Source organism: Arvicola amphibius, chromosome 14 (assembly GCF_903992535.2).
Source record: "Arvicola amphibius chromosome 14, mArvAmp1.2, whole genome shotgun sequence".
NCBI lineage: Eukaryota > Metazoa > Chordata > Mammalia > Rodentia > Cricetidae > Arvicola > Arvicola amphibius.
Genome location: NC_052060.1, coordinates 7603875 through 7627571, shown reverse-complemented (window position 1 = coordinate 7627571; position 23697 = coordinate 7603875). Strand labels below are relative to the sequence as shown.

Here is a 23697-nt window from a genome sequence, read left to right as displayed (position 1 = left end):
CTTTACAAGTCCATGTTTCTATTGTGGGAGATCTGTACACTGCGTGAAGATGTGCTGTGTTCGGTGTAATAAAGAGCCGAATGGCCAGTCAGGCAGCAGTGAAGCATGCTTTTAATCCCAGCACTAAAGGCAGAGGCAGGCGGACCTCTGTGAGTTAGAGGTCAGCCTGGTCTACAGAGCAAGAGCCAGAACAGAACAGGCTCCAAAGCTACACAGAGAAACCTTGTCAGAAAACAAAAACAAAAATCAACCAAACAAAAGAAATAAAGAGTTGAATGGCCAATAGCTAGGTAGGAGAGGATAGGAGGATTTCCCGGGAGAGAGAGGAAGAGGAAACTAGGCAACTTGATTTCACCAAAGACTCTTAAAAGGTCGGATTTATGGTACAGAACAGAGGTAACCAAGCCACGTGGAAGAATGCAGACTAAAAGAAACAGGTTAAACTGGGCTGTGGTGATGCCTTTAATCTGCCTCCCGAGTGCTGGGATTAAAGGCGTCACCACAGCCTGGTCTACAAGAGCTAGTTCCAAGACAGGCTCATAAACGACAGAGAAACCGGTCTTGAAAAAAAAAAGAACAAGAAAAGAAAAAAAGAAAAGAAAAAGAGAAAAAGAACAGGTTAATTTAAGTTATAAGAGCTAGTGGGACAAGTCTAAGCTAATAGCCAGGCTTTCATAATTGTTAATATGTATTCATGTAGTTATTTGTGGGCTGCTGAACCTGATGAGAAAGTCTAACTACATATTTTCCAGTCCTGAAAGCAAATGTTTTATCTCCTGCTTTACTTAGATTCAATGAATCCTTTAGCAAACATGGGTGTCATACCAGATCCAGGTGAGAAATTTAACTCGTTTAACAACATGTAAAGAAAACAGATTTGGTGTTCAAGTAGCTTCCGTCTTCTGCTCCTTGTAGCATAGCACTGGCTCCATCTTAAGGCAGTATATAGGTCTGCTACCTGTGACTATTTTAGCTTAAGAATTGCCCTGGTTGTACAAGATTTCTCAGAATGGCCTATGGGACTATTTTTGCTGTGTTTTAACTCAGCAACCACTTATCACAGGTGAATGAGATTTGTAAAACCTGCCCAGCAACTTAGAGAATTTTCTCTCTACAGGGGTCGAATGAGCTCATGTACTTCGTGTTGGCAGAAAATAGAGGTCTGCTGGTACACACCAAAACCAGCGACAAGGCTGTGAGGCCATAGCGGTGGGCAACCATCGACTATTTGGGGTTGGAGAAAATTCAAGATGATTTGTCTCCTCTGGTCCCGCAACACTCCATCCAGCCCTCCACTAGCAAGAAAGTTCACCAAGCCAACGGGGCGAAGGAGAGGGGTGTGATGTCACCCCTGGGTGCCGGTTGGAGGCGGAGTCTATGCAGATGAGGGTCGCGCAGGGGCTGTCGCGTCCGCAAACTCTGCGGAAACGCGAGGGATTTCCAGCCCGGCGTGGAAGTCATCGCGGGTCCACCAGTAGCAGCGGAGCTCAGGAATGGGGTGCGGGTCCGGGGAAGTCCTGAAGTATGGCACGGCGAAGTGACCGTGTGTTCAGAGCGCAGGGCCGGTGGGGCTGAGTCTGGGCTGCAGGACAGCAAAGCATACTTACCTGGCAGGGGAGATACCATGATCACGTAGGTGGTTTTCCCAGGGCGAGGCTCACCCATTGCACTTGGGGTGTGTTGACCCCTGCGATTTCCCCAAATGCGGGAAACTCGACTGCATAATTTCTGTTAGTGGGGGACTGCGTTCGCGCTCTCCCCTGATATTGTTGTAAGAAAAAGTAGACTATGTAAGTTGTGTTTGTGCTTCTAGTTAACTGAGACAGATGTGAGAAATATGTAGCACCGGGTTTTTGTTTTTATTTTACCCTTCGCACGCACCTGTTCTTTTGGGTTTTTCTACTGAAAGCCAGAGCATTTTTGGTAACTGTCAAAATCTAGGTTAGTACTCCACTCCAGCCTTTTTCCGCTTGGTTCCTGTACTTAACATGCACCAAACCCTGACTCGGGAACAGCACATCCCTACTCAAAGCGTCTTTTAAATTCAATAAATGAATTAACCCTAATTGATACCGTTGTTAGGAGGCAATTCTCTCTCTCTCTCTCTCTCTCTCTCTCTCTCTCTCTCTCTCTCTCTCTCTCTCTCTCTCTCTCTCTCTCTCTCTCTCTCTCTCTCCCTCTCTCTCCTCTCTCCCCCTCTCTTCAGGTGTTTTTACTGTCACACACACACACACACACCCCTCATCCTAGTGGAATATGGTCTTCCCAACACGCTCCAGTCTCTTAATAGTCACCATTCTCTCGGATATGCCTTGGGGCTCCGGATCCTCTGGTCCCCGCGGTGCGTAGCCACACTTGCACCCCCAACCCACCCTCGCCCTGTCGGTCCCTCTCCACTCCTGGTCAAGTTCGTCCGCCTCTCTCCCGTCCGGACTCCCTGAGCACCGGCACCGCACTAGCCGCCTTTCCCACGCGAGCCCCGCTGAGGTTCCAGCACACACCTGGGGTGACCAGCCGTCCCGCGTCCGTGCTCGGGGTCTGCAAAGGACCGGACCCTAAAGCGCACTTGGGCTCCTTCCCCGACCCCCGGGTGGCGGCGGGGTCATAACGTTCGCGCGAGGTCGGGAAGCGGGGCATCCGGCCGTCCGGCCTGTTGGCTTTGAGTCCTCCTGCTCCGATTGCTCGGCTGCGGGCGAGCTTCCCAGATGTGGCCGCTTCGGTGACGCCTGACTCACCAAGGAAACTCCGCAGGCCTTGGAACGCCGTCTCTGTGGCGCAATCGGTTAGCGCGTTCGGCTGTTAACCGAAAGGTTGGTGGTTCAAGCCCACCCAGGGACGATAGACCTTAGGCTTTTAACAGCTTTCCAAATGCACACCAGCTCACATATGAGCTTGTTTGTTGATTGTCAGTTTGAAAGCGCACATTTCACAGCAAACCTTCGAAAATCCCTAGCTTATGCCATCCGTTTTTAATGGCCTGGCCTCTGGCAGGGAAAACAACAAAAGCTAATTTTTATTTTGGGCGAGAAGGGTGACACCTGTGGACAACCCCCACTTGCTGTCTTTAGTTTACTTGGGGATGGTAGAGTGGGAATCCTTTCTTAATAAAGGAAAATTATGGAAAACAAGTCACCAAAGCACAGGAAACGGACCAGATTTTAATAAAACGGGTAAAGTACACCACTGGCTAAAGATTTGCATACGACAAGGGCGACCGCAACGTAATTCCTAATCACAAACCCTAGAACCGATTTCTTTCGAAAACCGTGTGGTGTGGAAACACCAAAATAAACCACAGAAACGGACAGGTCTGGCCGTGTTTGGTAAAGGAATCGGGAACTGGCGGTGATGGTTTTGGCCTCTGTAGGCGGGCGGCGTCTAGAAAGGCTCTGGACCGCTGGTTTGCTCCCCAGCTCTTAGGAAGGACCCCAGAACAGTTCGCCCCCTCCCCAGGTGCTCCAGACACCGCGGAGAGGAGGGCTATGGAGGGCTCTCAGGTGCTTGGGGTGGAAATATTGCACCTGTAAGACTTCACAGTTCGCGACTGCCCTCACCACCAAACAGAGACACGACGCGTGCTCTCTGTGCCGCTCCCAAGCTCCCAACCCAGCTAAAATCACTTCTGCAGAATAGGCTGGTCCGGTATCGGAAACCAGCACAGGCTGGCGGACTACTTAGCCCCCGCACCGATGCCAGACGGGAACAGATGCACATCTGGACTGAGCTTTATCATTAGTCGTGTGACTTGCCATGATCTTATAGTACTCTGTGTTGTGGCTGCAGCAACCTGGGTTTGAATCCGAGTCATGGCATTATTGTCTCTCTTGCTCATCCCAGCATACTGCTGTCTTACCCCTGCACCCCACGCCTAGCTAATTTAATGTCTTGCCACAGACTCCAGTCTCCCTAGTTCAAGTCCGGCTGACACGGAGGAACTCAAACACTATTAGAACAGTTTGCTGCTTGCAGTCTTCTCTGTCAATCACGCTGTCTCAGGTGGACTCACAAAATCGCCTTCACTGTCAATCACCCTAAGACCGGGGCATAGTAAGCACCATCTTCGAGCAAATGAAAGACCTCTTGATCAGGGAGACTCTCACTCAAGTCTGGGATAACATGACCCCCCAGGAACTCATGAGAGACCGTGATACAAGAAAATGAATACACCAATTGAAGGTTGTAGGCTACATTTTTAGGTAAACATTCTGATGCTAGAACAAGACAAATTTAACACTCAGCTAACATCCTAGACCAAAATATTCTGTAGGCAAACCACTCCCTGGGTGGAATCCATTGTTATCTCCTTAAGGGAGTAGGACCTTAGTCAGATCTTAGACTTTGGGATAGAAACACATCTATTTCTCTATTCCTGAAATACAAGGTCTGTGCATATTAGCTACACCTGTTGACAATAACCTTGAGAGAGCAGAACTCTCTGCTCTAAATCTAGATGGGACCCTTATTTGAGGTAGAATCAGACAATAACCTTGAAGGAACAGACTCTCAGGCTCAAGGTGAAATATGCTCACTTTTTGGGGCCTCTGCCCCAGAGTCTATTGGAGTCTGTCTCTCCTTAGCTCTCAATAAGGCACAACCCGTGGTGAGGATCAAAGCAGCCAATCACAAAAACTATCCCTTCAGTGACCGGAACACAGAACAAGGCACAGGGCTGACTTGTGGAGGGGAAGCACTCCTGCTTGGATTCCACACTGCAGAATCAGGACGTCATAAAAACTGACTATGTTTAAGTTCCATGCTCAGTACATGGATGCCGCAGACTCTGCTACACAGAGGAAACTTTGCTATTTGCTCTCCCTGCTATCTCCTGGGCTGGGGCATCCCAGAAAACTGGAGTCCCCAGTAGGTGTGCTCCTCGGAGAGAGAGTTCAGGCAATCTGCTACAGCATTCACTATGGGATCTTCCGCTCATTACAAGGAAACGTTGCTTAGAATTCTAGCCTCAAAATCTGCCCGTATGGACATGGTTTTATTTTATTTTGAGGCAGGGTTTCTCTGTGTAGCCCTGGCAGTCCTGGAACTCTCCCTGCTGCAGGAAGTAAGGGAAATAACTCCTTTTGTCAGATGGACACTGGCTACACAAGTTCCTGGGGAATGCTGACTTTATCAAACTGCCAGAAATCCCCCTGCAGTCCTGGTTGAGCTCATGTTTACATACTTAAATTGCCTTTTGGAGTTCAGGGAATTGGAGTTTCTTTGGACTTGACAGCCTCAAACTGAGAGATCTGCCTGCCTCTGAGTGCTGGGATTAAGGGCATGTGCTACCACATTCAGCAAGTTAAATGTGTTTTTGCAATATGCATTTAATTAAAATGGGTGATCATATTTCAAATGCTCATCTGTCACTATCCTGACGGCTTCAAGTTGTCATCTTACCTCCACACCACTCTACAGCCTCCACAGACACACACGTACACGACACACAGCCTCCACAGGCACACACGTACACGACACACAGCCTCCACAGGCACACACGTACACGACACACAGCCTCCACAGGCACACACATACACGACACACAGCCTCCACAGGCACACACGTACACACAGCCTCCACAGGCACACACGTACATGACACACAGCCTCCACAGACACACATGTACATGACACACAGCCTCCACAGGCACACAAGTACACGACACACAACCTCCACAGGCACACATGTACACAACACACAGCCTCCACAGGCACACATGTACATGACACACAACCTCCACAGGCACACATGTACATGACACACAGCCTCCACACCACTCTACAGCCTCCACAGACACACATGTATACAACATACACAGCGAAATTCTAATTGGTTTTAATAAATAACAACCCAAGTCAGACATGGGAGTAAATGCTGAAAGATCAAAGAAGCAGAGCCGACAGCCACTGGTTCTTACCTCTAATGAATCCTCTGACTGAATGGGCGATCCTGTCTCTCCCAAGTACTGAAGTTAGTAACCTTACCACCTGATTGTGTGAATTACCAAATTTTTGTTTGGGGAGTAAAGAGAAAGTCACATTAGAGACAAAAATCACATCACTAGGTTGTTGTTTTTGTTTATAGAAGGACTTGTTTTGGCTTTAGAGACAGCGTCTCACTTTGTAGCCCTGGCTAGCGTGGAGCTCACTTTACAGACCAGGCTGGCCTCGAAATTACACAAATCTACTTGTCTCTGCTTCTGAGAGCTGGGATTAAGGCCGGGCACACCCTGTGGGCTATGTGACTTCTATTTTATGTGTACAGGTGTTTTGTCTGAGGTGTGTTGTGTACCGATTATATGCCAAGTGCCTGCAGAAGCCAGAAGAGGGCTCTGGATTTCTTGGAACTTGAGTCGTGGCCTTTTGCGGGACAGCGTGTGGATGCTGGAGAATAAAGCTGGGTCCCTGCAGACAGCAACTGCTCCTAACAGCTGAGCCACATCTCTAGCTCCCGATACAGTAGTTTAAAATTTTCTTTCAACAAAATTGCTTTTTTTAATGTATCAAATATTAATAGCATGGATAGCAATGAGAGGTGAGACCTGTCAAATATCAAGACTTGTACGTTTGTGGGCTTAACTAAATATAATTCCCCTTTCTCTCTCCCTCACTATATAACTGTCCACAATCTTAACACTAACCGATAATATCCTAATAAGCTATTCCAACGCTATAGAATCATAACCACAAGCTTCTTAATGTATCTGAAATTTACCTCTTTTTTTAAAAGTGAAAACATTCCCATGAACTCCAGAGAACCAAATGGGAGCCAACTGAACAGACCAGACTCACCCAGAATAAGTATCATTTAACTCTTCCTTGATCTTGGGACTCCTGGGAAACTCCTTCCTCTATCTTGGGGACTCTGGGGATCCCCTTCCATCTTGGAACCTTCCTCCCTTGATCACCAGGATCTCAAATTTTATCCCCAGGATCTAAACGTAATCTTCTGCATTGCCAGCATCTTTTCAGGCTCAAGCTGCCAGCCAGCCAGTTCCACAAAGCCTGGAAACCACTGAAGTAACCAGCTATCCCCAGGATGTGGCCAAGCACCCCAACTTCCCAATGCACACAAACCAACAGGAAGCAGTCTTGAGAGACGCGACGCCTCATTCCCACCCATCTGCTACCCTTAACCCCCCAATCTTTAATTTAAAAAGGGGGGGGGGGGTGAAATGTTAACATTTCCATCACTTAGCGTTATGGCAAATGTCTAGCCACCCCAAGCGGAGGCACTTCCGGGCCACGCATGCATCATCAAACATTCTGGCAACTTACATAGCCACCCAGGACCCTCAAGCCCTGTGTGATCTTCAATCTGCTCCTGTCAAAACTACAGCAACAAACGCTATGACCCTATGCGCATGCGCCAGGCAGTGTTTACCCGCTGGACTCGCCCACTCCACGTTTTCTTCTCAGCATCAGCTCTCCCCAGGCCTGCGCACGTGTCTTTTTCTCTCTCTCTCTCTCTAATAAACTCTTAAAGTGGGTTCACTTTGTGTGTCTTGTGATCCGTTCTTGCGGCCGGTAACTTCCCCTTTGTGATGTGTAAGTTCATCATTGGATGAGTATTTCAGCTGAATCATTTTAACCTTCTTTGCACCTGAAGCTACAGATAAATTCTTGTTCCAAAAACATTGTAGAAGAGAAAGTGCATGTATGACGTCATGATAAACGGTATGATCATCTGTAAACCTTAAAATGCTGTGTCATGTCTGCACATGGGCTAAAGAGGTTTTAAGGAGGTCAGGCACGGTGGCACACAGCTCTTGTTGCCATCACTATGTAGACAGACCCTGTCTGGGGCGGGGGTGAGGTCTGATGGGGGAATGCAGAGAGGCAGAGAAGGACAGAGAGGGAGAGATTTTAAAGAGAGAGAGATGGCTTATAGGCAAGGGCTTGCCTTCAGGCCTGACCATCCAAGAGCTTGATTCACGGAGCAGACATGGCAGAAAGACTGCCACAAACTGTCCGCTGGCCTCCACATGCAAGTTTTGGCTTACACACACCTGCCTATCCCCCACAAACATAACACAAAAAAGGGAGTACTTATTTATTTTGTGTATGTGTGTTTGTGCCTGATTGTATGTGTGTGCACGACACACATGCAGGAGCCTGAGGAGGCCGAGAGAGGGCAGAGTGGATCCCCTGGACAAGGAATACAGACTCGGGTCACCCCAATACCATGTCCCGACGTAGTGTCAGTCTCATGGTGTTTCTGTAGAAGAGAACAGAGAAATCCATACATCAAGAGCCTTGTAAAATGCAGTGGTGGAGACATGAGGTAGGCAGGTTCGAGCGAAGCTGGAGACCTCTGCTGTAGAACTGGCTCTCTAGCTGCCTGGCTTCTCTGACTTCCTATTGGCAGAAGATAGGGGTCTGCCGAACACACCGAAACCAGCGACAAGGCTGTTAGTGCACGGCGGTGAGCAGCCATCAACTATTTGGGAATTGTAGATAATTCGAGATGATTTGTCTCTGATCCTGCAACACTCCATCCAGCTCTCCGCAAGCAAAAAAAAAAAATCACCAAGCAATCAGGGAGAAGACGATGGGTGTGATGTCACCCCAGGGTTCCGGTTGGAGGCGTGGTCTATGCAGATGAGGGTCACTCAGTGGCTGTCCCGTCCGCAAACTGCGGGAACACGCTGGATTTCCAGCGCCACGTGGAAGGGTTCGCTGGTCCGCGGGGTGCAGCGAGTCTAAGGAATGGGGTGCGCGTCCAATAAGGTCCTGGAGTATGCGCGGCGAAGTGACCGTGTGTTCAGAGCGCAGGGCCGGTTGTGCTGAGTCTGGGCTGCAGGACAGCAAAGCATACTTACCTGGCAGGGGAGATACCATGATCACATAGGTGGTTTTCCCAGGGCGAGGCTCGTCCATTGCACTTGGGGCGTGTTGACCCCTGCGATTTCCCCAAATGCGGGAAACTCGACTGCATAATTTTTGTTAGTGGGGGACTGCGTTCGCGCTCTCCCCTGATACCTCCTGTTAAAAAGACAGATAACTGTATTTTCTTCTTTATTTCTAAATATATGGTCAAAATTGGCACGTTAAGTTAAGCCCTCGGGTATATAAGTGACATCTTTAGGAAGTTAGGCCCTAGATTAATGAGAACATGTCCTCAATCTTGGACTTTTTGGCTTAAAGTTCAGGAGCATTTTAGTTTGCTACTCCAGAACTTCCTTAATTCTTTTCTGCACTTAACATGCACCAGACCCGGGCTTGGGGACAGTACACCCCTAGCTGAAAGACAGAAACCGTTGCTAGGAAGCAAGTCTTCTGGTTAATTCAAAACAAAATAAAATACCCCTCATGATTTTATTCATAACATATAAATTTATTCTTAACATAAATTGGCTTCAAACTGCATCAGCTCAGTTCAAACGCACCGTTCTCTCGCACGTGTCCTAGGGCTCCACCCGGCTCCGCCGGTCTCCGCGGTACGTAGTCCCCAATCACATCCCCAGGCCACCCTGGGGTCCCCTGGGGGCCCCACGCCCCCGTCGGTCCCTCTCCACCCCGGGTCAAGTTCGTCCATCTCCCTCCCGTCCGGACTCCCTGAGCACTGGCACCGCACTCGCCGCCTTTCTCACACCGTCCGCGCCGAGGCTCCAGCACACACCTGGGGTGTCCAGCCGTCTCGCGTCCGTGCTCCGGGTTTGCAAAGGACCGGACCCTAAAGCTCACTTGGGCTCCTTCGCTGAGTCCTGATGGGCGCCCGGAACGCGATTCCGAGAGCGTGGAGTCCCAGGCGGCCCCAATCCCCGGGTGGCGGCGGGGTCCCAGCGTCCCGGAGGCGCCGGGTTCATAACGTTCGCGCGAGCTCGGGAAGCGGCCGTGGGGTACTCGGGGCGCCCGGCAGGTTGGCTTCGAGGCCTCCTGTTCCGGATGCTCGGCCGCGACACGATGGATATCACAGGTGTGGCCGCACAGTGACGCCTGGCTCACCAAGGAGAGGCGGCTTTGTCTTGTCAACGTCTTTGTGGCGCAATGGATTAGTGCTTTATGCTGTTAACCGGGAGGCTGGTCGTTCGAATCCACACAGGAACTACAATTTTTACGCTTTTAACAAACAGCTCTCTAAATTTAGTCACTTGTGTGCTGACTTGGCAAATATACTTACTTCTCTGAAATACCGGAAGCCCACTAAATAAGAAAAAAAAAAACCCTATGGACTTAAAGGACCTAAGGCCCTACCTTTCGGTCACACGCTGTATATTTATGGCCTGTCCTGAGGCAGTGTAAACAATAAAGCCAATTTTATTTTGGAGGGTAGGGTGGGGAGAGGGACACCTGTGGACAACCCCACCTGCTGTCTTTGGTTTGTTTGGGGATGGCAAGAGTGGAAATACTTTCTTAATAAAAGAAAATTATTGGAAAAAAAGTCACCAAAGCACAGGAAACGGACCAGATTTTAATAAAAAGGGTAAACTTTACACCACCAGCTAAAAATACGCATATGACAAGGGTGACGACACCGTAATTCGTAATCACGAACCTTAGAACCGATTTATTTCGAAGGCCAAGCCGTGTTTAGTAAGGAGTCCAGGGACTGGCAGTGATGGCTTTGGACACTGTAGGTGTGCGGAGTCTAGGGAAGGCTCTGGACCTCTGGTTTGATCCCCAGCCCTTCGGAAGGACCCCAGAGCAGTTCGCCCCCCACGTCCCCCAGGTGCTCAGCCACCGGGGAGAGGAGGGCGATGGGAGCTATCAGGTGCTTGGGGGAAACACTGCACCTGCAAGAGTGGCATAGCCCCACCGACTTCACAGCAACTGCCCTCACCACCCAACCGAGGCACGGACGCGTCCACTCTGCCGCTCCCAACCTCAGTGACATTGGAAAAATCACTTCTACAGGACAGGCCGGTTGAAGGAAGCCTCGGAAACTGGTCTGCGCCGCGCTGAGCTGGACTGAGGCTCAAGCGAGCACGTACCACTGTCAGGCGCGTGGCTGGCCGTGATCTTATAGTGGTTAGTACTCTGCGTTGTGGCCGCAGCAACCTCGGTTCGAATCCGAGTCACGGCAGTTGTTGTCCTTTCTGTCTGACCTGCTACTTTCTTGCCCTCATGCACCACGCTTCATGCACGCCAGTCTTCCTAGTTAAACTCGCCTTGACAAGGAGGAACTTAAAATAGAATTATTACAGTTTGCTTTCTCTCAGGCAGACTCACAAAATCGCCTTCACTGTCAATCACCCTAAGACCGACGGCATATTAGGATGAGGTCTTTAATTTTAATTGGGCAGGTAGATTTGGTGAGCAAAAGGGGGCTTTGGATGACTGGACTTCAATAATTCATTGTTGGCTTTTATGGGGACCCTCGGATTGAGCATAACAGAGTGAGCTTTAGTGGCACTCTGAGTGAAATTTTCCTTATTTCCTTTGTGTCTTCTCTTGGTTTTGAACCCTCCAATCTCTAAAAGTCTGAGGATCTGCACCAGATGCTTGTTCACTTCAGAGATCTCATCTGTTCTACTCCCTTTATCCTGACCTCATTTCTAAGCATCCTTTGTTTCTCATGTTACTTGAGTATGGATCTTAAGGATGGAAAAAGCCATCCATGGGCAATGGTTGGGAAGTGAGCTGTCAATTCTTACATAAAACATGAGAAGCAGAGGGCTAAGTTCCTGGCTTTACGAAGACAATGTGCCTAAAGGCTTCCCCGGTGGCCCCAGAGAGGCTCTTGGAAATGGCACCTTAGTTTCAGGTCACTTTCGGGTGAAGTATTAGCAGGGGTTAATAGCTGTATCATATGACATCAGCAGTCCCCCACCTGGACATTCTACTGTTTCCTGGAGAGCCTGGAATTTTGTGATGTCACCAGTGTTGTGGCAACGCCAACTGCCCTTGAGGCATTCGTTCAGTGCCTGTGTGGTTCACCCACAGCCATGCTGACACGACTGAACAGGCTGCTTGGGAGACAGGATGGAGAGCGCAGGGAGGCCAGAGAGAGGCACAGGGAAGATGGCCTTCAGTCTCCGAGTCACACATCAAGAAATAAATGGCTCTGGGGAAAGCGCAGTGAGTACTGGGCAGGGGACAGAGATTCCCGAAGGAGGAGGCTTCAGTTGATCCTTTCAGGAGGGGCACTCACTCTTACGCCATGACTGCTGAGTGAGTTGATGGCTGGCCCTGAATCCTCCCCTCTTCGTCTGCTCCTCTTTATTCTCTCCTTCTATTTATACACTCTGCCTGCTAGTCCTAACTATCCCTGCTCCTGTCTCGCTATTGGCTGTCCATCTCTCTATTACGACCATCAGGTGTTTTAGACAGGCACAGGAACACAGCTTCACTGGGTTAAACAAAGGCAGCGTAAAGAAAGGCACACACCTGAAAATCATATTCCCCAACATTGATGGACATATTGAGTCCATCAATAGCATCAGTAATTGGGGAAGGAGACATGGCTTAAGGGTCCCAACTTGAGGATACTTATTCTGCTTTTTGGGGTCTTCAGTGGGCTCCATGCATTCCCTCTTCCTCAGGCCTCTTCTTTGGACTCAACATGGTCTCTCATAGCCCTGTACCATCTAACTGTACAAATTCACTGATGTTTATCTACCTACAGGGAGTACTGGAAAGGCACGGACCTCAGCCTCCTTCGCCGAGCAGGAGCAGCAGATGAACAAGGTCGATGAACTGACCCTTCAGCTCCAGATGATGACCAATGAAAGGAATGAACTTCGTGCAGTCCTGGCCAATTATACCAACAACGATGTGAACAACAGGTAGTCATTATGTCCAGTTCTCTGGTGACTGTCTTGACCCTCCTGTGTCCACCCCATCATTCCTCATGTCACTTGAGGCTGCACCTCCAAGGTGTCCTCCTGGCCAAGCTACTTTTCCCGAGTGCATCTGAGAGGCAGAGCTGAAGTCTGGGTAGGAGTGAGATGGGGAGGCAGGCTGTTCTGCTTCCTGCCAATGAAAAGCAGAGTCTGTGGCCTGAATCACATTCTATGGATGGGGCAGAGTGTGTGAGCTCACAATACACATTTCAAAGAGGTCTTGACAGGTGCTGGCTTGTGGGAGATGCTGGGTGCTGAGTTCATGGGAGTCTTTGTATTTGACTGGGTGATTTCTTGTTGGTTGCTCTGAAAGCAGGGCCTGGTCCCACTGGGTTTATCTCAATGTGTGACCAGAAGGCCTGGAGCTCACCCGGCACCTCTCTGTTCCTTGTACTCTGAAATAATGCCACCTATCTACATGTCTCTGGCATCCTAATTGTGTATGGGTTTATGTGTTTGAAGGGCTTAACAGGACCAAAAATTGCCAATATGGCAGTGGCAGATTTTGCCCTTTTCTTTTTCCTCTGCCTTGGTAAAACATTAAATTGCTTTCCTAAAATTAGTCCCCAAGGTTCATACCCTTATTTGGCCACTGATTCATTCCTGAAGCCAAACACCAAGGTCCAGCAATCAAACTTCATTATTTGGCTATTCTGGCTTAGCTGCCTCATCAGGTCTCACCAACTCATCCTAGCACAGACTTCCCCTTGTCTCCTTAAAAACCCACTGCTGAAAAAAAAAACACCCATTGCTTACTCTCAGCTCTTGCCTGATACAGAGGAACCCCCCCCCATTCCATGATTGCTCTTCTGAGTCAATAAATCCCCTTTATGCTGTTGTGTCCGAGTGCGTTCTGTACTGTCTCTGAGGGGTTCCCATATAGTGTGTGTTCATGTGTGTGTCATCCACATCCTGTGAGTCAGAGATTGGTAGCAGGGCTGAGGTTTGTCTGTCTCAGAGTCTCAGGTGATATAAGTGTTGAGGCCCCGGAGTCCCACTTTGAGCATCCCTGCCCTCATTCTTTGTGCTCGCCTTGGTGACTGAATGGAATTCCCTGAGGAGTTTATAAAGTCATTGTACTGTACGGTCTCCTCCATGGAAATCCTGATTATAAGTTCTGGGCATCCTTGTGATAACAGGAACACAGAATAAACATTTTTTTTCTGAAGACAGGAGACATGACGTCACAGGTTTCAGGTAGGCCCAGACCCATAGCACAGACTCCTGGAACAACTTAAAAAAGACCTAGTTTGTTCCTTCCATGAGGAAGCTCATGCAGCCCTGTCTGTCTCCCTCTTGATGCTTTGCCTTTCTGGCCCTGGGGCTGCGTAGCAAGTCTAATAACATCAACAGGTCCTAGTACCTAGGATTCAGGATGTGACACCAGGGGACACAGCCATAATTCATGTGTTCATGGGGTGCTGATGACTGTGTTCATGGGTTCTTTATTCCTCGACCCATGCTCTACCACAGGCTGACTTCTGAGCTTGAGGATCTGAAAATGGATCATCAGAAGGAGACGTCAGAGCTGGAGAAATTCCCCAAGAAAATTAGTGAGGCCTCTTCCAAGTGCAAGGAGCTGACTGAGAAGAACAACTCCTACCAGTGAGTGTCTGATTGGATGGGACCCCGCACTTCGGAAGGACGACTGCTGCAATTATTTCTCTTTGAACCAAAGTGAGGGCTGTGCTTCTAGCTTGGTTCCCTTGTACTTGTCCTCCCAGACTGATTTCTCCCAATGCAAGGAGTCTGAGAGCTCCTCCCAACATTGTCCTGTCGGCTTTCAGAGCTTCTAGATAGAAAACATGGTTTGGTCCATGAATGATCCCTGGGACTCTGAGAGGGGCTTACAGAGCCTGTTGCTATGGGACACAGATGTGGAATGTATTCCTCTTGGGTCCTCTGTCCTTCCTCAGACCATGTTTGCTCTATAGCTGATGATGTTCTCCCAATACCATGATCAGTGTAGGGCCAGTGTGTGTTGGGGTGCAAAATCAATCCTGTTCTCAGAGGTACATCACCTAGGTGACACTGGCCTGGCTAAGGTGGGCTGCAGTCTGGGGCTGTCTGAGGACTTGGGACCTTGCGGGGAAGGTGGTATTAGTAGGTAGGAGTGGCAGATGGAGGTGGACTGGAGCTCATCATTGTTTGTGATGGTTAAGCACCCTCTACAGCCGGCTTCTGAGGGAAAGGACACAGATGAAGGAAAGAGTGGGCATGTTGAGAGAGGACAACAGAAAGCTGCAGCAGAAGCAGATTTTCCTGCAAGAGTCCTATGAGGAGACAAAGAGGCTCTGTGAGGAGGTCCTTGAGAAGATCTATGACCTCTTGACAAAGCAGCAGCAGGTAAGCTGAGGCATCAGGAGCAAGCTGCCCACCTATCTAACCGTACACACACATATGTACCCCGTCATGTAACCATCCACTTAGTTACCCAGATGACCAGCTCCATTCCATCTAAGAGTTCATTTCTGGGATCCCTCACAAGTCTTTCTGGAGAGTTCACCTCTGGGAAGACACAACAGGACTGGCAAACAAACCATCCCACTCTGGTAGAAGCTGTAGGCCTTTGAGGGAGATGGTAAATCACATATCACACACCTACATGTCAGTATGGTAGGAAGGGTTCTATGCTGGGAGCCACATAGGGAGAATCACAGAGCTTTGAGTGAGTGAGTGAGTGAGTGAGTGAGTGAGTGAGTGAGTGAGTGAGGACAAGGCCTGGGGATCATTTGTTGCTAGAAGAGAATATTTTTGTTCTGCTTAAGCTACCAGGCCAGAGCTCTTTGGATCTCTTGTCTCGTCACACGGAGAGCTTCCTATCTTTGTCTGTCTCATCTTATTGCTGTTTGTTTGGTAAGAAAGAGAGAGGACTATTTTGAAATTAATGTGTTTTGTAATAAAAAATTTGAAACCCAGAGCTATTTTGAAAGTAAAAAGTAGACTTTTTTCCTTTCACCGAACTGAGGTAACCTCCCAGGAATTGTCTGGTTTGTCTCATTGGCTTCACAACACAGAACCTGCAGTCCATCTCTGTGCTGACTTCTGATGCTCACTCTGTCATGCGCATGGTTATGTCTTAGTACAGATCTCCTCATAGCTGTACAGAGTGCTGCATTTCAGAACAACACTCTGGTGACCTCACTCGGCTCCTACTGACTGATCTGGGGCTATTTTCATATATTACGCCCTGTGTTATGGTCCAAAGTTGTTGGGTCATGACCATGGGTCAGTCTCATTTTCTGGTGCTATCACAGTCTTCTCTGGAGGATCCTGGGTAAGGTTTCTTAGGAGACTAGAATGGGTCAGCTTAGAGCTATCGGGAGGCTTCATGTGCAGCCTCTTCCTTTGGGACTTGGTCTTTTGTGGTCAAGCTCAGGTGTGCAGAGGTTTTCACTCACCTGTACGGTCTGTGAGTCATGAGATGAAGAACTTTCCTGCAAGGGAAAGAAGTTCAGACTAGGGCAGAAGCCTGACTGAGTCTAAGAGCACTGAGAGACAGCACTGAGGACCCGCTGCCTCCCGCTGCAGCAGGAAAGGTCTGCAACACTCGACTCTTCTCCTTTGCTTTTCTGGGTTCAGGAAGGGTGTGTGTGTGTGTGTGTGTGTGTGTGTGTGTGTGTGTGTGTGTGGTGTTTTTATATGTATCTTTGTTTGTTTAAGAATATGTGTTCTATCCTCTATATGTATGTTCACTCATGGAATGATGGACATCTTTAAGGATGCTGGAGACCAGTGCTAATAGACAGTACTGTTTCCTCTCTGGTTAGCATCAGTTTGCATTAGTCACAGAGCACATGGAGCTGCCCATCTTTTGGCATGTCCACACAGATACCTAGAACAAACAGCCACAAAACTGATGCAGCTAAAAGTTTTTCAGGTGTTTGTAGAGACATAAATATCCATCTGCAAAGAAATCCTTTGCAGAACACCAAGGTAATGCAGGGCATGGAGGTGAGACAGAGGCTGCTGAGGCAAATCAAGGTGCCTGAGAGCAGGAAAGCCCGGGTGAGGATGTGTGTCCTTCTCTGCTCTGGGTGAACTGTGACCGCCCACTAACGACTTTTCTGCATCCTCTTTTGTTCTCCTCATCATTGCCTGCTGCCATTTTCCTTTCACCTTTGTCCAATCTTGACTCGGTTAATTTTGTCCCTGGATCTTGGCCTGGATTTACTCATTAAAGAGATGCTGACCTGCAGAGGTGCTGCCCCCAGCAGAAGTCCCACAGCCATGCTGAGCTGTGAGAACAGGCTGTCTTGGTGCAGCCCACTCAGGCTCAGCATCGTCTAAAGCACTCACTGCATGTTGTGTCTGCAGCGCTCAGAAGCTGCTTTCATTCCAAGCTTCTTTACACTGAGACAAAGTTGGCCTGATGGTGTTTGGCAGAAATGAGGACCCTCAGATATCCCTAGTGGTGTAAAATAGTGTAGCCCTGTGAGAAGCTATGCATAATTTTTCAGAAATTTGAATTGCAGTCTCTAAATGATCCAGTAACCTCAAAATGAGAATTAACGGTCACAGAGAATCTTGGGAACACCCGGGTTATTGAAGCATTCCTCAGAGCAACCCAAACCAGAAAATATTCAAATGCCCATCATTGATATGTAAAATTTCAATGACGTCAAGCCCTTCATGGAATATTGTTAAGTATGAAATAATAGATGTACTCATTTGGCCATGAGTTAGTCAGCTTTCTGTTACTTAGAGAAATCCCTGACATCATCATCTTAGTGGATGGAAAGGTTTATTTTGACTCTTGGTTGTAGAGATTTTCTGGCTTTCTGAGCTCATTGCTCGAACTCATCAGGTCGAAAATGAGGTAACCTGTGGTTTAGAGCTCCCTATAGGAGGAAGCTGCCTTCCTGGAGCCACAGGGAAGCACTGAGTGAGGTCCACCATCAGACAATGGTCCTGGACCACGGAACTAAGCCTTTTTTTTTTTTTTTTTTTGGTTTTTTGAGACGGAGTTTCCCTGTAGGTTCTAGAGCCTGTCCTGGAACTAGCTCTTGTAGACCAGGCTGGCCTCGAACTCAGAGACCGCCTGCCTCTGCCTCCCAAGTGCTGGGATTAAAGGCGTGTGCCACTACCGCCCGGCCTGGAACTAAGCCTTTAATGTACAGACTGGAAAACTTGTTATGCAAGCTTAAATGACTGGTTAAGGAACCCTGGCATCCACCATTTTGTGGCCTGGGTGTACAAGGCAAGCACCACATTGACTGCTCTGCCCACTGTGCTCTTCTCCCAAGGACCAGGCTGCATGTGGTGCATAGACACACAGGCAGGCAACACACATACACACATATAAAGGAGAAATAGAATGAAAACTTATCAAAACAGAGCCAAAGTACACAATCCTCACCACATCACGGCATCCCTGTACCTGGGTTGGAATACGGTGGGAGAGGGTGTGGGCTAATGAAAGTTAACTCTCTTCCCTAGAAGATCCCAGGTGATCTCTTCTTCCATTAGTGTCAGTTAGGAACTACACATGTGGATGCAATGCAGTGTGCTTGTATGTGAGCATCCATGTACTTGTGATGATCAGGAGTGTGTAAGTGCTTTGTTTGTGTTTGTACATGCATGCACACACGTATACATGTGTGCAGACAACCCTGCCCTAAGAACACAATCCTCTAATGAACAGGAACGTCAAAGACTGGAGGAACACCTCCAATCCCTACTGAAGCAGAAGGAACTGGTCACCCAGCAAAAGGACTTGGCAGTAAAGCTGCAGCATCACTTCACTGAGTCCCAGACGAGGTAGGAGCACGGACTGACAGAAGCAGGTGGAGTCTAGTGGATCCTCTGTTTCGGGGTCTCTGACCTGTTTGGGTTTTAGTGTATTTGGCAAGGCTCCCACCCACATCCAGGGAAAAAAATACCTCAGAGTATTGATTTGGCTAATCAACTTTTGTACAGAAAACCATAAGCTTGGTTAATAATCTTCTGGGGATTGTGTCCCCTCCTTCTCCTGTGAGAAGGAAGAGGTCAATTGTGAAGAACAGCATGTCCTCTGCCACTTTATTTTCCTTCAGGAACATCACATTTAGAGATAACTTTCTAATCTTCTTGCTGACTTGGATGCAGCGCACTCCTGCTGGATGCAGGCTCTCGGCAGGGTTCATCAGTTTCCTGTGAGAAGATTTACTCTGGCCATAAACAGATTAGGAGTTGACAAATTAACCCCATGCAGGTTCTGAGCTGTAGGAATAATCAGAGCCTTCTCTGCAGTGTTGTGTAGGCTCCACTAGAGGGCAGACATAGAGTTTTACAGGTTGCTCACATTCATCTGGTATCTAATCAAAGCCATGAATATCTGACTCACACATTGATAAACCTCCAAAATAAAGTTTTTGGACTGTTGGAAAAATATGTTGCTAACAGTGTATTTTCCAGTTCAACTTATAGCAGTTTTTAAACATTGAGAAAAAATCCAGCCCAGGGGCCTCTGACCCTTTCCCCTTTGGGAAGCAGGAAATGAGCTCAGCTAAAAGGTGATGCTGGGTTGTTTAGCTGGTGGGGGCTCAAAAGCTGACATGGCAGGGCCCCACCAGGCCTGTATCCCAGCTGCCTTCCTCCTCTAGGTTTGAACATCTCCAGCATGAACTGGAACAGACCACAGCCCAGGAGGAGAGCCTCCTGCAGATGGAGCTGCTGCAGCAGGAGCGCTCTGTGCCAGGCAAGTGAGCCACCATTGAGCCCCATTCCCACCAACCAGGGGATTCACGGTGTGGGTTTTCTTCCTTGACTTTTCTTTACTAGGGGTGAATAGCCCTGATTTTGTTCTTGCCTGTGCCCAAGAGAGACTGTTTCTATGTCTGATTTCCATTTCTTCTCTGACAGAACCTCATAAGAGAACTGAGAAGCCTGAGGGAAACCAGAGACACCTTGAAGGCATGACATTCTACACTCCAGGATCCAGGCCTCCCCTGAAAAAGCCATGTCCCTTTCTGCTGTGAGCACAACATTGAGACAACTATCAACCAATCATCAGAGGATCCAGCCACAATCTGATCCACTTCTGATGGCTCACGGTTTGCAGAGAAAAGACTGCATCAGAAATAAGCGTGAGATTCAGAGGACACCCCACAAACTACTCAGAAGCCTAACATCCACCACCAAGTGGCCCCAGTGTGGGCAAAACAACATGGAGGGAAATATGTGGGTGAGCAAGAGCCATTCTGTCAGCTACTGTCAAGGGCTTTGGCAAGCTGACTCCATATGTGATGTGGAATCTGACAAGGAAGACTCTGTCACAGTGCTATCCAGACAGACCACACCCAAAGCCTAAGATTCTCTCTCTAGTGCAGAGCTGATGCTGACCCCATATCACACACAAGTGTGGATGATAATTCCCTACAGAGACTAATCCACTTCCTCTTGTCTCATGTTATTGATTTGCTTTTTCTTAAAGAAAATTCTAAAGGGAAGTGCTTAATTTTGTTTGGTCGGTTGTTTTTGTTATGTTTTAGATTGTTTTTGCTTGGTTTGGCTTATATCTCAGGATATCTGTGCATTAGGTTTTTTTAGTTTTCTTTATTTTAGTGTAAGCTTTTGCTATTTTTCTTATTTCTTTGGTTCTTTCCATTGTTTTAATAGTCTGCTAAGGTTACACATTGTTTATAATAACTGCTGTTTTGAAGCCCCCATTGATTAAATGAATGTTTTATGAATAGAAAGCAATTTCCATCTTCTCACTCAAAGACTCTTCTTTAGTCAGGTGAGCTGTCACACTCCTGTAAACCCACAACTCACAGGCACGGATCTGTATCAGCAAGTTCCTGGCAACTTGGGCTGCACAATGATTTCCCAGCCATGGGCTACACAGGCAGATGGCACCTTGGATATGGATACGGATGGCATGGGCTGCTCCATGTATACCCACAAGTCTACAGAAAAACTAGACATATTGCATCCTCAGGGTCATATATTTAGCTTCAGTAGAATGTGGTACACACACTGTACAACACGTTCATGAAATCATCATGCAGAGAAAACTAAAGGGAAACACAACTCACTGTAGCTGAAGCTTTTCTGTGTTCTGCCCGGTCCCGTGACTGTTTAGTAATTACTCTGAGGCTTAATATTAATTATAATTGTTTGGCCAATGACTCAAGCTTATTACTAGCTAGTACTTACATTTAAATAAACCCATTTCTATTAATCTGTGTAATGCCACATGGCTATGATCTACCACTAATTCTCTGACATCCCCCTCCTCCACTGGCTACATGGCATCTCCTAGCTCTGCCTTTGTTGTTCTTTTTAAAATTCTACAAGATCCCCGGCGGCTGTAGGCAGCAGAAATGCTGTAGGTCCCAAATGGTGGTAGCAGGCCATGTGGCAGCAGACAACGGTCCCTACGAACAGCCAGTCCCAGGCAGAGATGGCTGCCAGTCCCCGAGCAGTGGCTGGTCTCAGGCAGGGAGACACATGGCGGGCCAGCAGAAGACAGAGACATGGATAGACACTACTTGCAGAGTGAGGTTGAAGATTTATTCAGGGGATTATGAAGGGGGAAGGGAGGGGGAGAGAGAGCGCGCGAGACAGACAGACAGAGAGAGAGAGAGAGAGAGAGAGAGAGAGAGAGAGAGAGAGAGAGAGAGAGAGAGAGAGAGAGAGAGAGAGAGAGAGAGAGAGAGAGAGAGAGAGGAGAAGAGCAGAGAGGAGAGAGAGACGGGGGAACGGGGGAAGTGGGAAGAGAGGCAGAGGCAAAGCTGACTCTCCGAGAGGAAGATGGAAAAGAGAGCAAACTCAGGCCTGAAGCTGAAGATCAGTCTGCCTCAGCTGATGGGGAGGGAGTGGGCGTGGCTTGTCTCTTAAAGGGACTAGGGACCAAAACCGTAACAGCCTTCCTTCTCTCTGTTTCTCTGTTAGGATTTGCGTAGCTATATTCTGCCTGACTCTTGGCCAGATCAGCCTCCTTATTAACCAATAGTAGTAAAACACATTCACAGCATACAGAGGGGTGTCCGTTATCACACAACTACATTGTTTCTTGGCCTCTCAGGTAATGAGAACATTCAACAAGGGAATGTACAAAAGAAATCAGGAAATGCAAAGCAATCTGCCTCTGTTGTTCTTGAAAGGTGAGTTATATGCAAAAGTTATAACTGCACAGCAGAAATAATGTCCTCCAAGACATGTTGGGTCATTTTGTTGTGCTTATGCCTGTTTTGCCACCACAAATATGCAATTCCCTCAGTGGCCAGATGAGGGCAGTGGTGTCCACCTGGAAAGCTCATTAAAGAGGTTTGTTTGCTGCCAAGTGGGTCTCCTGAGACAGCCAAAAGCATGAGCCATCTCTCCAATCCCTGCCCTTGACTTTGTCCTCCCAGTCATATGTGCTCTATTAGTAGATTGGATAACTTCCAACCAAAGACAGAAGTTTCTTGACTTCTGTAGGGACAGGCACATGAAGTAGGCATGCTAATTGTCTTAGGCTGCAGGACATCCATGCAGGGCTCACATAGATTCAGAACCCAGCCCCGCATCACTGACTGACTGATTGGAATGGATTTCTTCACCTCTCATCTAGGTTGACAATGCAGGTTAGGACTGTTTAATCAAATGCAGAATATGGGAAGACCCTACTAGAGGTAGAGGTGGGGTAAGGAACCCCTTTTTATAGTCTCACTAAGCAATTTTATGAGGATCCTTATGGTTAGCTGGAGTAAAAGGAGCCTGTATCAGGGGCCACATACCTCCTGTGGAGAGTGTTTCTGTACAAGACTATAAAAAAGGGGAGAGATGGTGGAGAGATAGATAGATAGATAGATAGATAGATAGATAGATAGATAGATAGTAGCCCAATAGTGTGTGTGTGTGTGTGTGTGTGTGTGTGTGTGTGTGTGTGTGTGTGTGTGTGTGTGTGTGTATGGTTTTAACCTAGGTCTTTGGGCTGTCTACTACTGGGCTATCTACTATCTACTCTGGTTCTTGGCTACAAAAGCAAGTGTTGGGTGTGGGTTCCTTCTTGTGGAGTGGCCTTAAGTCAATTCAGACACCAATTTGCTTTTCCCACCAGTTCTGTGCCACCATTGTCCTTCATATTTTGTAGGCAGGACATTTTGTAGGTCAAGGGTTTTGTGACTGGGTTGGTTGGCGTCTGCTTTTCTTTTTCAATAACCTGCAGAGTACCTTCTCTCACCCAAAAAATTAGTTGGTAGGGATACAGGCTTCCTCTATGACCCAGCTTGATTTCCCCATGCTCCATGTGTGGATATTACTTCAGCAATGGGTCCTGCTGGCAGTTTCTGGAGAGCAGCCCTGTGTCTTAGCAGCAGCCTGGGTGGTTTGGAGATTTCCATGGGGCACCCTTGACCAACAACTGAATTGAATGCAGCCCAGTCCTACCACTGGAATCCTTGCCTGGTGAAGGAGACGGCCAGTTGAGACTCCATTACTAGGAGCCACCACGAATAACGAGGGTGGGGAGGACACATAAAGGGGAGGGCAGGACATAGAAAACAAGCTTTCCCACCTAATGTGTTATTACTGAGACAAAATACCAGATAGGAACATTCAGGGCCTGCATCATGCTGACACGACTAAAACCAGGGCTAGGGGTGTTGCTCAAAGATGGTTTTTACTCTGCCCTAGGTTTTAGGGTGATTGACAATGAAGGCGATTTTGTGAGTCCACCTGAAAAAGAGCAAATTGTAATAATACTATTTTGAGTTCCTCCATGTCCGCGGGACTTGAACTAGGGAGACTCCCATGGGGGCAAGAAAGCAGCAACTAGGGAGACTCCCATGGGGGCAAGAAAGCAGCACGCCAGACAGGAAGAACAACAACTGCCGTGACTCGGATTCGAACCGAGGTTGCTGCGGCCACAACGCAGAGTACTAACCACTATACGATCACGGCCAGCCACGAGCCTGACTGTGGTAGGTACACGCTTGAGTCTCAGTCAAGCT

At 48.1% G+C, this 23697-nt stretch overlaps 4 non-coding genes across 4 annotated transcripts; 3 read left to right on the top strand and 1 right to left on the bottom strand.

The window, feature by feature from the left end:
- Positions 1 to 1599: 1599 nt before the first annotated feature.
- LOC119801527 lies at positions 1600 to 1763 on the top strand. Its single transcript, XR_005283217.1, has one exon. It is a non-coding gene; the product is annotated as a U1 spliceosomal RNA (small nuclear RNA).
- Positions 1764 to 2764: 1001 nt separating this feature from the next.
- Trnan-guu lies at positions 2765 to 2838 on the top strand. The gene has a single exon. It is a non-coding gene; the product is annotated as a tRNA-Asn (tRNA).
- A 5969-nt stretch (positions 2839 to 8807) lies between these two features.
- Positions 8808 to 8971, top strand: LOC119801530. Its single transcript, XR_005283220.1, has one exon. It is a non-coding gene; the product is annotated as a U1 spliceosomal RNA (small nuclear RNA).
- A 14604-nt stretch (positions 8972 to 23575) lies between these two features.
- Trnah-gug lies at positions 23576 to 23647 on the bottom strand. The gene has a single exon. It is a non-coding gene; the product is annotated as a tRNA-His (tRNA).
- Positions 23648 to 23697: the final 50 nt, after the last annotated feature.